Source organism: Anser anser, assembly GCF_964211835.1.
Source record: "Anser anser genome assembly, chromosome: 2".
Lineage (NCBI taxonomy): Eukaryota > Metazoa > Chordata > Aves > Anseriformes > Anatidae > Anser > Anser anser.
The window spans coordinates 124,785,265-124,799,735 of NC_139721.1; the positions used below are offsets into that span (position 1 = coordinate 124,785,265).

Sequence of the window (14,471 nt, forward strand, 5' to 3'; positions counted from 1 at the left end):
AGATAAATGACAATACAGCTTTCTGGATCCCGTTATTTATAGGACCTATAACCAGAGTGTACAAGCAACAGGCATCGTACTTTGGATTTTTTTTCATTTGTTCATAATAAGTACTTCCTTACGAATCTAAGCAGCTGACACTGAGGCCAGATGACTTTTGGCTCAGTGATTTGTTGATGGGATCAAGTGTGTTTCGCATCTTTGGTAGGCTTCCTGAGAGATGCTCCCTCTTAGCAGAAGCTAAGATCCAAGTTCTTTGAAGTCTTTTTTGGCCCAACTGCTGGGAAAAGCGTAGATATCAATACCTTGCCTGTGATTTAATTTCTCATTTTTTTTTTTTTATTTATAATATTGCTTTTTGTTAACGTTTGGGACCGTTTTGGAACACTGCTTGTCATAGTGATAAAAACAGTCAATCATTCTGACAGTGTCATTCTCTGAAAAATTTGGGGAGATTTGAATTTGTCATGCTTGCTTGGTTGCAGTAGTTAATAATCTGTGTTTTAACTGAAGGTCAGTAAAACGTCTGAACAGTAGAAATGGAATACAGATTTTACAGTCTCACTAAAAAGAATTGTTGTTTGAGGAAAAACATGATAATTGTTTTCAAGTAAGTCATCTTAAATTTCCTGTATTTGTGAAAAATTTTGCACTGTTAAAAGTAGTTTGCAAATATATTTGTGATTCGTATGTCAGCTACTTCGGACTTGTAGTTCATACTGTACTTTTCTCTATATTGAGATTAATGATGAGAAAAAGGGTAAGGCATTTTTGTTATGGCCAATTTATTTCATTTCAGACTGTATTATCATTTGGTGAAAGCCCTATTGATTAGCCTTCATAGCTTTACAGAGCTTTTCTTCTAAGCACTTAAAGTTTGAGTTGTCTCAGTCCCATAGGACTGAAAGAAAGCTGTTAGTACCATGAAATTCTTCTTCTGTATGTTTCCAACAGCTTGAAGCCTCTTCTTGGAATGCAAAATATTAGCACGTTAATGTTATTAACCCCTTTAGTACAAAATGCTTTTGGAAGTAAAAATATTTTTTATATCTTCAAAGTCTGGATTGTTTCTTCTATATGAATACAGTTTCTTAAAGCTGAAAAATGTGTTGCTGTGCAGCAAACAGATGCTGCTCTAACAATGCAATACATTATGTACCAAAAATGATCTTGGTTTTAATCATAGATGCTGATTTAATGAGACAAGACTAGCTTACATCAAAAATGGATTTAGGGTGTGATTTTGTTTTCTCTGTGTTTTCTCTACATAATTAATAGGAATATGGTACCTTAAATATTCTGTTTTAAATTTGAAAGTGTACTTTGGTTTCATGCCATTTTATACTCCTGGTTTCTAAATCTACCTTGTATAATGCTCTTTTTTTATTCCTTTTGGTGATACAAATACAAAGGCATTAGTATATCTTGTATTGTTAATATATTTACAATAAATGAGATATTCCCTTAAAAAGTATTGCCTTTTTTACTGAATCATTCTGTGCATGCTTAATCCTCCCATTTTGGCCACATCTTCTTTTTCATTTGTTTTTCTGAATATTTCCTGTCCAGTGTTTTCATCATATATTTACCATGTGGGATGTGTAAGATGTTTGTAACTAATGCTAGTTTATGGATCAGAAAAACAATTCTAATCGATGTCTTCAGACATTATCAGTACTTTATATTTTGAGAACACACCTGGCCCTCTGGGAGCATTTCATTGTTGATATCTCTTCAGTTTAACTTTCATTTTATTCTACAGATATTCTGTAACTCAATGTTAGTTGCTAGCTCTAATCCTTCTATCACCAGATATAAATTTTGATTGACAATTTTACTTTTAGATAAAGTCAGATAATACTAACTTGGGGGGGAAAAAGTCTTCATATTGTGTTTTTAATTCCACTGAACCCAGCAGAGTTAAATGTAGTTTGGATGCACAGGGAAGAATTAATGATTGGAAGATACAGAGTTGGTAAATTATTTATTCTGGCCCTGAGGAAGCTGAAAAGCTGAGTGAAAGACTAATAAATCATTTGTGGTAGTGCTGGTTGTCACTTCCAATTATTTTAGACGGTTTTGTGATAAACTGCAGCACCTGCTAGATATCCCTGCACCATCCCTTGATGCTTGCAGTGCAGCTTGTTCAGTCGATTATCAAAGGCAAATTTGTCTAAAGTTTCCTCAGGTTGGAAAGAGAATTACTTTTCTGAGTCACCCCTTCCCCCATTTTTTAAGTTCCTTTTTTCATTGCATGCGTGAAATAGATAGAATCTACAATATGTGTAGAATTTTATTCACATAATGTACATTCAGGTATATTCGATTGAACCTCTGAGGAACAGAATGAGGGGGTGACGTGTCTGTGCGAGTGTAAACCTAACCTTGAAAGGCTGTCTTCCTTTCATCTTTCTGAAAAGCAGCAGTTTCTGTGGTTGGTATAAGATCTAGTATTCATACTCGGGTTTTGAGGATTATGTTGGAGCTAGGGCTGAAGTTGCAGAGGAGACTGACTTGAATATCAGTTGACTTTTTTCACCTGTTGAATTTTTCCTACCTCTTTTATTCAGAAAGTCTTCGTTTAAAATTCCAATTGCATGTAGAGGCCCTGTTGCTCCACACCGTGCAACACTTGAATAAATAGAGATTAACGCTGATAAAAGTAGCTGGAGGGCTAGAGGGAAGATTTAGAAAGAGTAAAGGAGTGACTTTGAAAAGGGGGAGAGAACAAAATTTTGGTAAGATAAAGGTTGTTGATAGAGAAAGACTGAAAGTGAGATGAACAGTGAAGGAAGAAAGAACTGGGACAGGTTAGCAGAAGGCAGTTGTTTCTTTATGCCACTTCAGTGAGAGTAGCTTTATTAGGCATTATCTCATTTGGCTGCACTTGGATCACTTTTTTTTTTCTTCTTGAGACAAAAGAACCAGCCTACCCTAAAAATACGTGTCCTTCCGAATTGAAAAAGTAGTCAAATAAGATACAGTTTTATATGTATTACCTGAAAGCTTCTAAATTGTTAGTGTAAGAAAAGAAGAGAAAGTACGAAAAAGGAGATGAGGTTCGTGGAGTTGAGATCAAAAGTTAATTTTATATTGTCCAAAGAAGGGTTAGGAGTGATATCCTTTTTGGATACTTATACCCTATTTCTGCTCATCTTGTGGGACGGACTGCAAAAATTGAAAATCATATTTCTTTGGGTTTTGTCTAAAAAAAATCCTAAAAATCTAGAGTGCATCAAGTAGTCAGTTTAAAGCTTTTGAGATTCTCTTTCATGTCTGTGCTGGTGGAGGAGAAGTACACCTTATACACAGTGCCGAAAGACTTGCCAGTGCTGTAACTTAACAGGTACACAGTAAGTTTTCATTATCTTGTCATTATCTTCCTAGCCTAATCCACTCAAATAGCATTGAATTATAAAATTTCTAGTTTATTGCAACCCACACATCTAATTCTTGGAAAGCAAAAAATTCAAGTCATTTTAATATATTTCTTTCCATTTTTCCACTACTGGGACCCACTTTGGGGTTTTAAGTGAAATATTTTTCTTAGGAAGTGATGTTTTGCAACAGATAACTAGTTCGAAACAAATCAGGGCAGTGACAATGCTGACTAAAATACGAATCAAGATCTTTGTTTTCTTGCACTAAGTCTTGTTCAGATGGGAACTACTTTTTTTCTTTCCCTACTATGCTTATTATGTTCAGGAAAGAGTTATATGAACTACCAATTCCTTATCTTACTTCCCAAGATGACTTCAGTATAGAGAGATACGTGGAATTTCAGCTCTGGATCTGTGAACTTTAAGAAAGCTCCATGAATTCACCTGTATAAGTTCCAGAAAGTGACACCAGGTGCCAGAAAAACATTATGTGTTGTGTTAAGGGGCTTTTGTTAAGTTGTTTGGGGTTGCAGCATTTTTTGCTCAGCACCCTGGAAGTTTTTTTTATTGTCTCAATGTATACAATGGCAACCATTGATGGTAATACATAATGGACAGTCTGTAAGAACTAATCTGTATTACTATAATTCTATGATTACTAGGGAGACTGTTTCTGTAAATGTGATATAGGTGTTTATACCACAGAAATCAGTGGAATTTTTTGTGTGGCTTGTATCAGCTGTTTAATCATGATTTAAATCAAGATCATCTAGGTTTTAATCATGGGGTTTTTAGTTTCTTATGTTCCCAAAGAAAGCTGATGTCCTTGGTAAATGTTGATGTACAAATAAATACACTTTTGCTGTAGTAGTTTTATATTTATTTATCGCTAGACACGTTTGGTGCATTTTTTGAGAAATCACAGATCGTATAATTTAACAAAATAATTTTTATAATACAAGAAAGTGGAAGACCTATTAATTTACTTTTAGGACTTTTAATATTCATTACTTGTGTCCATTTCACATATTGGCAATGTGTTAAATGTACAGAGATAATATATAATTGTTTGTAAGGCATTTTCATTTGCAGGATAAGTATTCTGAATATATGTTAAAAGGGGAATTACATTTTGAAATCGAAATTGATTAATGAGGTACTGCTTATAATCACTATGTTCTAAATAACTGGTGAATTTTGTCTTCAGACAAAATGCTTATTCATAATGTAGAATAGGAAAACAAAGCTTCCTGCTTTTCCTGTTGTTTTACAGCTTTGAAAGTCACTGAACTTACCCCTTCAAAAAAAATGAAAAAATGAGATATGGTTTCTTAGCACCTGCTTAAGAGCCTATTGCAGTCTGAGAAGCTGGATAAGCCCAGGAGCAAACTATTTCCAGGTTTTCATCCACTTTTAAATTTGTACCTTTAGTAGCGGGGCTTTTATAAAAGAGCGGGACAGCTACAGTGACTCAGTCCAGACACGCTTCTAACCTTGTATCCCTTCTTCAGCCTGAAGAAAGATGCTTAGGGAGAAGTTTAAGTCCGTGACAGTGTTTCTCACATACTCTCTTCTGTGTTCGGGAGATGGAGCTTTCAGGTGAGCAGAATCAGAGCTGATGCCTTTCTACCTAGCAGTTTTCAGTTGTTTTTGTTTGTTTGCTTGTTTTTTCTTTTTTCCTGCTCCCCCTTAAAATGGGTTGTCATGATTTCAGAGTTAATTTTAAAGATATTTTAGAAGGAATTATATTAAATATTTAAAAGTGTATACATCAAGCTGAGGTCACTTGGCTTTTTGACTTGCCGATGAGGAAAGATATGGTCAGGTACTTGAGCTTCCTTTAATGGCAAAAGAAATGGGAGGAAATCTTTCACACTATCTTTTCGTAGCAATATTTTCCACAAGATACTCAGAGAGTGAATAATACAAGGTAGGTGAAACAGTTGTTATTCACTGTTACAAAGCTGTGATTATTTTACCTTTTAAAAACTTCTCTCCTATTATAAAACAGAAAGGAACCTGATCCATTATGACTTCCATTGAACATCTCAGCAGGATTGCTTTTTAAAGACCTTACATGCATTTCCAAAAAAAAAAAAAAGCTGTTGTAGAAGAGCTTTCCTCCAGTAAATAATTAGTGATATGTCTTTGTGTACTGCAGAATGGAATAATGCAGTGAAGGTAATTTGGGTGTTAAACTATAAACAGCATTATCCTCCTTTTCCTTTTTAAAAAAAAAAAAAGTGAATTCTGGATTGCTGGTGAAGACATGTTGATTTGTTGAAGTACACTAGGTACAGTGATTAAAATATTGATTTGAAGATAGTTTAGCACTTCCATAAATATCTAAGTAGCGTGCTTTCTTTTCCGATTAAGTTAATTTTAGGAGCTATTCCCAAATACTGAATGCTTTTTTCTCTGCTATGGAAAATAATGATAGATTATAGACTTAGTAAGCCTTATATCACTTACATGGTAATTTTTGGGAACTGTTTTAAAAGTTGTAGTAAGAGTATATCCGGAAAACAATGTCAAGGATAACTAACCTTGATTCAAGCATGGGAGGTCAGATACCTAATTTACTGGAGTTCTTTATTATATTTCTGCCATAAGAGGTAAGAGGAATACACTGCATACTTTACTTTTCAAAATGATTTTTGCTAACAAGTTGTGGAAAACAGAAGATAGAACTGAATTGAGAAAAAATAAGGTTAAACCTTTTGTCTTTTAAATCAGACTACGTTTTAGATCTGCCCTTTTTTTGTCATTTAAAGCAAATTTCCACACAACACAGCAAAGATATTTGCCAGTGGAAAGGGATTCTTGTGTGAAGACGGTGGTTAGTTTTTTAGAATTGTTTTCCTGTGGAATGGCAGTACAAAGTGAATGGTGTAAAAATTAGAGTAAACAGCTGCTAGTAGCAGGGAAGGCGGTAGGAACATGGAAGCTGTTGGCCAACAAATGTAATACTCCAGTAGACTGGGGTCTTGTTTCTTCACTGAGCTGCAGTGCTCTCTTCCCCACAGCATTTTGGGGAATGCTCCAGTGGTGCTGCATTCTATCAATCTCTTCCCAAGGGAAGAGTTTTCAACAAAATAGTCTTTTGTATCGTTTTATACGCATTTTGATATGTAGGTTAGCAAGAGTGAGAAATGCACTTTGGGCTTGGTGATGATGATGGTTGTCGGTTGATGGGAATGTTTTTGTTTCATGGTCTTGGACCAACCTCCAAGAAAGTCTTGTGTTTCATGTGGAAGAGTTTTTTGCCTTTATAATCATAGGGAATTTTCTTCCCCATGGAAATCTGGGTAGTCATTTAAATTGAAGTCAAGTGAGTGCACAGAAGAGAGCTTAAAACCAGAATGGTATGAGTTGATCTTAAAATATGCTGCAGCTGAGTGATGATGAAGACATAAATAATTGAATAACTTTTAGTTATTGCTAGAATGGAATAGAGTTCTCCAGCTAACGGAAGAAGTGATAGTGTGTTTTTTCAGAGGATGCTGCCAAATACCATGTTAGCATCAACAAAGGATGTAAGAGTGTTGCTAGGCTATGGAGTACATTGGCCAATTGTTGATTAAAAAAAAAAAAAAAAGTTAAATTGAATTTTCTGTTGTTTTCTCTTGACCAGCCCCTATTCAGTCTCTTCACCGGATTGAACATTGGCCAGATGTTGGTCTGTGAGATGGTTTTCTCCAAGTGCTTTAAGATGACGACATGATCACAGGCAGCAATTTGAACAGTGAATTGGTATACTGTTACTCCTGTCTGTGTCACTTGCTAAGTCACAGAACAGCTACGTACAAATCTTGAAAAGAAGCAGTGAAAGAAGTGATCCTTCAGGAATTTCACAAGGCAAGGGACTAGTAGTCAATCTGGTGTTTTCTACCAGAATATCTTAAAATACTCTAATTCAGTAACCAGGATTTGTCACATCTTTTAAGGTTGGTGAGAGTTTGTCATTGGTCAAAAGCTTTTGAGATAGACAGAATAGTGAATGTTGTTATTTTTCCTCTTCATTGATAAAGAGGTCATTCAGAGATGCTGCCAAGTGTTGGTCTAAATCTAAATAAGCTTGTAGTAGGCCTTTGAGAAGTAATTTCAGGATTTTCTTAGGAACAGGTAATGTGATACTGAGGAGTAAAACTACTGCTGATTATGGTCATTCATTGTTAGATTACTGAATATTTTAATGAGGAATGAAAGATTTCAGTTACTGCATTGTATGTGTCTAGAGCTATGCAAGTTGATGACTGCAACAAGAGCCACAGATCATGGATTAAATCCATAGAGCTTTGCATGGCTGTCTCTCTATGTTCAGAACTTCACTCTGTCACAAATCATCAGTTAGCACCATGGATATTTCTTTGGGAAAGAATTTGGTAATTCTCTGGGCACTGTTGGAACAACTGCCTAGGCTTGTGGTGTGGACCCAGACCAGACTTTGAAATCTATGCTTCAATTATAGGTATAATGCATTGATTTCTAAATCTCATTTTTTTTTGGTGCTGTTTTATTTTTCATCTTTCACAGAACCTGAGTTAACTAATAGTGAAGCTGGTTGTTTCACTATGTTCATGAGTGGAACTGAAATAGAGCAGTCAGGTCACCATGGTGTTGTCAGCAGTACTTTCTTTGCTGGCCCTGGAATCTGGATGCCACTGGCACTATCTGATGTAACCAGCAGCATTACACTGTCTTGTTGACCACTGCCTTAAAAAGGCAATGTTCTGTCAAAGGCACAGATTGGGTTGCAATAATCATAATGTTGACATTTTGCTTCTCTCTTCAGATTTCCACCAGACTTTCCTGTCTACACTAGAACAGCGTAGGCTGCTATCTGGACGCTGCCTGTGGTTATCTGTCTCCACTTCAGTCTTGGCTGAATATTATCATTGTAGATACTTTCAGGTCTAGCAGCTTAGTGTTTCATAACAGAAATCAGGCTGATTAATGTAACTTACATCTGGAGAAACCTAGATGTGGTCTATAATATTTTGAGTACCAAAGCTTTTTGAACATGTGATTTTTTTTAATGCTACATGCATACAATGGGAGAAGTGATAAAAATAATTGTATTTTGATAGTCTTATGAATTCGCATGATCAGAATAGTCTGCATCAGAGTTTTCATCCTCGTTATACTAGCGCAAGTTTGAATACTTAGAAAGTTCCATTTTAAAGTTGTGTGGACAGCTTGTTTGGTTTCTGGGCTAATAGCTGTATTTTGAAGAGAAAGAGTTTCACATCACCCAACTTTTGAGTCTGACATTGGTGACTCTGCTAATTGTAATAGAGCTGTGGAACTGTTTCATTCCAGATGGAACTTTAATCTGGCTTCTGATTGAGCTGAGTGTCCTTGTAGAGTCTCTTAGCATCTGCTTTGGAAATGTATATAACATTATTCAAAATTTGTACCAAATTAAACCACCCTAAGGCTATAATTCAATTTTTCTTTATTGAGGAATGTATTGTCAACAACTTTATGCCACAGAGTAAAATCTGCACTACATCTATTGTTTTGCTTTGGTTTTTGGCTATTAGCTGGTCATGTAGATTGCTGTGATTGAATTTCCAAGTTCTTCAAATTTACATTATGAATTGAAACTTTACATCAAGGAATTAACAAATATGGTCAGTTTTTCTCTTTTCCTTCTGAAAATAGAAGAACTTAAATTGATGCTTCTAGCTTTAATGATTTAATATTTTTATTTATAAAATAATAGTTTCATAATTCTAGGTAATTTCTGTGAATGAAATTTAAGATACCTGTTTTTGTATTTGGAATGTAAAAAGAGAAAGAACGGGTGGAATATATTGAAATACACCAGGTACTGTTCATTTAGCTTCTGTCTCTTATTATAGTTTCTCTTGTATCTCTAACAGGTAATGATTGTGCTTTTTGTTATTTTTTTTAAATTCTCCAAAGTCAGCTGTATTTAGTTAGTTAGTTAGTTTGTTTGTCTTACTATTATTTTAAAATCTTCCTCTTGAACTTAGTATAACTGCTATTTTGAATATGGGTTCTTTTATTGAAGTTGGTCAGATTAGGTTAACGAATCAATGCAGTTTTTCTCTGAAAACATTGTTTGTGAAATCTGCTCTAACTTGAGTAGATGTGCTTGAAAAGGCTAAGGTACTGTTGCTGGACAAATCAGTCTGAATCTTTGAGCGTATTAATTGTCTCCTAAACTGTTTCTCAGACTTGTAGTAGGACTTTATTACTGCCACCCCAAGTGTTAAAACTGAATCATTGAAGCTGTTAGCTAAGCGTTGAAAACATACGATGTCTGTTTTCTTTTCCTCATTACTTTTATTCTGTTACTTATTTGTGATCCTGATAAATCTATTGAAGAAACTTGACTAATGACCATTGATGTGGCTCAATACATTGCATGCCTTCTGCTGCTTAGAAACACAGTGAAGTAATGAGCGTAACATTATCAGCTTATGCGAAGCTATTCCAGTGTACTTGCAGCTCTTATTAGAGCTGGTGGGGAAAACATATTTGCTAACAGGTGATTTTACTAAAATGTTCAAAGACCTGGCTCTTTCCAGAAAGCATCTATGGAAAGGGTTTAAGAGAGGAAGAAAGACCCTACTCCTCTAGGATTACTGTGTTGTTTTGGTTTGTGTTATATGCAGATCTGTCTTGTGGTTTTGGACTGATTGAGGATGGAAAATGGTGCTCTGAATCAGGTGGAGTAGTAAGTTAAACCTGGAACTTTTATTTTTAACTGGTAAAGTAACTAAGATATGAAGCTTGATGCAGCCATGTATCCTGATGGTAATATTTAGCAGCTACTCTTCTTGCTTCAACTATAGGCATAAAAAAAAAAAATTAAAACCAAAAGAGTTACTATGAATTGAAATTGTGGTTGTTTGGCTATCAGTACTTACCCCTACTTACCATCTACAAGGGTAATTATATTATGTTTATTTTCTTTTTTTCCTCTTCTGTTGCTGCACAGAAGAGCAGAAAACACATACCAAATTTACACGGTGATCAGAATTAGAAGAAAGAGTTAAAGACATAGTTAAATTTTCCAAATAGAGCTGCTGCCTAATTTCCACATGGGAGTGAACAGAAAAAATAAAATAAAAAATGGTTCCAGTCTTGCTACATTTTTTTTTGTTTGTTTGTTTTTTTGTTTTTTATTGTGGAGAGCAAGGTGAAAATCTACAGTAGAAGCTACGTGTAGCCAGAGCGTTTTGTATCTTCACAATGTTAAGGCAAAAGCAAGGGAAAATTGCTAGAATTTTACTGAAAGAAAAAGGTGAGCTTTAACAGATTTTTTTTGACACATCTGCCTTCCCTTGTCTGTAGAAAAGCTACAGATTCCAGTGAAAGTTAGTGTGAATATTTGTATCTTATTTGAGAAAAGGTACTTTCAAGGGATTCATAAAATAATAGGAATAGAATGCAAGAAGAGAAGGCAATGTCCTTGGAGGTGACATTTAAGAAACATCCACTGTGCTCACTTCCATCACTTAATATATTTCCATTTACAAGATGTGTCATTCTTCTGAAAAGTTGAGACAGTTAACTGAAGGTTTTTTTTTGGAGGCCAGAACTGTCTGTGGAACGGACTTAAATATTTAACTTGAACGAGTTAGGCAAGAGGATGTTTACAGCAGGGAAAAAAGTGGACTTAACTATTTTGCATTAAAGATTTGAAAACTTCTACTTCCCTGACATAATACCTCTGAGGTCCATTCAGGTTTGCCTAGCTCTGTCTTTCGGTCTGTTTTTTTGTTTGTTTGTTTGTTTGTTTTTAACTGTTACAACAAGCCAGTTTTCTGACTTGGTCTTATAATAAGGAACACTCTCACTGGACTGTGGAGAGGGGAGGAAAATAATAAAAATGCATGGGATTAAAACTCCTCCTTGAGAACACTTCTTTAAATATTGTGCAGATGTTAAGAAAATACACTATACAGTATTTTGGTTTGATGCAGGAAAAGTTGTTAAATATGTACTTACTTGTATTATTGTTGTGCTTTGGAATCCTGGTTATCCATACCTTCAAAAAGTCCAAGAGCTGGCTACAAGCACTGTTAATAGTGGAGCAAAATGGATTTAAAATCTCAGTATTTCATTCCAAGGAACAGTCTTTCAATGAAATCATCTAAATATTTTAGATGTAGCACAGGAAGAAAATATTGAATATTACATAATGTTTATATTGCCCTGCATCTCAACCTGTCAAAACTGTCCCCTAGTCAAATGCTTGTTGCATGGAGCAGGCTGTGAAGTAACTTACAGTATGTTTTATCATTCAAGCAATTTGTGCAGGTTAAAGACTAAATCCAAAAATGATTGCTGTACAGCTTTTAGGCTACTAAAATGTAATTGTGTTTATAAAAACAAAACAAACAAACAAAAAACATTCTCTGAGTAATTGCTTGCCTCAGTGTCTGTCTGGTCTCTCTGCTCTCCATCTTGTACAAGTTCAGTCCAGTAAATAGGTAGAGCACTCAATCTTAAGTCCATTTACAGATCCCCTTTTCCTATTGCAGTTGTGCTACAGTACAGTAAGAAAGTAGGAATTCTGAAGTGTAAGTGCCGTTCTCAACACTTTCAGCAGAATGTGACTTCTTCAGCTTTTTAAAGAATGGAGTCAAAACTTCCAATTGAGTGTGGAATCTGGGTCCCAGCTCAATGGCTTCATCCCCACACCTGACTAGATCTCCCCATCCTCATTTATTAAATTGTTATGCAAGTCTTTATGCCTTCATTTGGATTTTTATTAAAGAAAAAGCAGCAACCCAGAAGTTATCTTACATGCCAGATGCTTCTGATAGTTGATTTGAAAACAACAACCTTGATACGAGAACAGAATTGCAACCAGACAAAATGTTAGCCGTTGAACCCATGTAAGGGGAAATCCCCACTTTCCTTACATAGCTTTTTTTGAACATTTTACCTACCTTCCTTCATGTTTTTTTTTTTAGCGAAGGGAAAAGAGAGAGAATTGCACAGAAGTTGATTCCCAGCAGAAGTTTATCTTCTGGGGGAATGCAATGATGGGCAAAATGGGTTATCTGTGTTTGGGCCAGTCTCCTGTTAGATCAGCTTAGACCATCATTAAATTGCATCATGCATTTCTGAGTACGTTGAAATTGCAATATTTCTATGGTTTCTTTCCTTACACTTCAAGTAGCCTCATTTATATGTTGACAAGAGGTAATAGTTATGAAGTCAGAGTACAAGAGAGAGGCTATTGCCAGACCATTTTCTCTGTTATCTTAACGCTATCAGTTTTTTACCAAAGTCTGTAAATATGTGACCAAATAACTCATTTCTTGAAACCAGTTTAAAAGTAAATACCATCATACAGACTCACTCTTCACCAGCACTATGCTGGAAGGACCCAAAAACTAACAAGGCATCAAGCAAACAGGTATCTAAGAATACAATGATACTTGAGTTTTCACCTTTAAGATAAAATCTTCGTTAAAAAAAAATATTTTTCATAACCTCTGGAGAATTGGCATTTCCAAGTAACTTTTTATGTCAAAAGAAAATTTAAAAAGTAACACAAAAAATGCCTCTTTGGTTTACTTTCCTGAATTCTGCCATCCGACTCCTACAAAAGCCATCATTGCATTGCGACTCTGTTATTCATTCAGTGACTCTCAAACTTTTGTTGCTTTTGTATGTCCAGAAAACTGTTATAATCTGGTAAATGCTGTTTTGCAGGTCTGTTTATTGAAGGAATAAATATAAATTAGCTCTAGCTTTTATTCACAAATAAAATATTCTAACCTTTTTAAAGCACCCAATTAGAATTTTCGGTCTTCATAGAACAAGAATTTTCTGGGGGTTCCCTTGATTTGGTCTCATCTGATGACATAAAATCAAAAAAGAAAGCATGGAACAAAATGAACCATATGAAACTTGAGTTGTGTAAACATGACCTACCTTAAGAAATTCACTCTTTACCCCTCCTTTCTCTTATATGAGTGTTTTTTTTGTTGTTGTTTTTTTTTTTTTTGTAGTTCATGCATACATTGTATGACCCCCAGGAAATGGATGGTTTAGATGCAATAGCATTCGACTCCAGAGCTGAAGCTATTTCAACTCCTGTGTAATACCAGCATGAATATACCAATAGGAGTTTCAAATCGATGCATAGCACTTTTAGACTGTTGTTTGACAATCTAAGTTACTTTTGCATAGCTAAAGTGATTTGTAAAAATGTGAGAAAGTAATAGGCTGTTCCTAGTCAGTTTTCACCCACTGATTATTAACAAGTTTAATTTATCCTCACTAAAAAAGAAATTAAATTGCATGAATATATATCTGTGATAAATGAAGGTGTTTGCTTAGTGAAGTTGTTAATATCAAGAAGAAGAAGGGGAGAAATACAATGAAGATATTTAACTCAGATACTTGAATTTCAGTTTGACCTGTTTGTTAAAGGCAGATATGTTTGTCATCCTGATGAAGATGCATGTCTTCATACCTTGCTGTTGACAGACTCTCACCTACTTTTCCCATTTATTATGATAATAGTCTACCAGATGTCATATGTCACAGACTAGTGAAGTTGTCTCTGCCTATTACTACTTTTTTTTATAATGTGCATTCTTGTTTTTCTTTCCTTAATTTAGGAATTGTTATATGCTCTTTGACATCCCCTATTTTTTGAGGAAAAGAATAGAAGTGGATTATTGAAAATATTTAAAAGTAATTTTAGAGACAGAAGACTATGTTCTTCCCAATGTAAGTGCCATTATGTTAAAGAATGTCCTCATACGGATGGTTAATTTGAATCTCTCAAAAATGGTCAAATAACTTAAAACTATAATAAATGTTGATTTAAAATACCTAGATGTGTAGCTTTTTTGAAAATGGCTAGTTTCAGTGGATAAATACAGAGAGAAATGCTAGTAACTGGGGCTGAAAACATGAACTACAATGTTATATGTAACTTACAGTGGTAAGAGTAACAGAAGTCATAACTCCATACCTGAAAAATTAAATGGCAAATATTTTTTTAAAATAGTCCCATCTTTTAGATTATAACAGTCTCATATATGTACACGTGTGCAAGTTCAAAACAGATTTTGGCAGAGATGCAGT

The 14,471-nt window shown here is 34.9% G+C and overlaps 1 protein-coding gene across 6 annotated transcripts in view; it reads left to right on the forward strand.

The window, feature by feature from the left end:
- TBC1D5 (TBC1 domain family member 5) overlaps window positions 1–14,471 on the forward strand; it is a 320,497-nt gene that overhangs the window by 41,889 nt on the left and 264,137 nt on the right. The window contains exons 1-2 of one of the 6 annotated variants that reach the window (XM_083824306.1): window positions 4,663–4,779; window positions 4,892–4,979. The exons of the other annotated variants lie outside the window; for them this stretch is intronic. The gene's annotated coding sequence lies outside the window, so the exon portion shown is untranslated. Of the gene's footprint in view, window positions 1–4,662; window positions 4,780–4,891; window positions 4,980–14,471 lie in introns of those variants that run through there. 6 annotated transcript variants of the gene reach the window in all.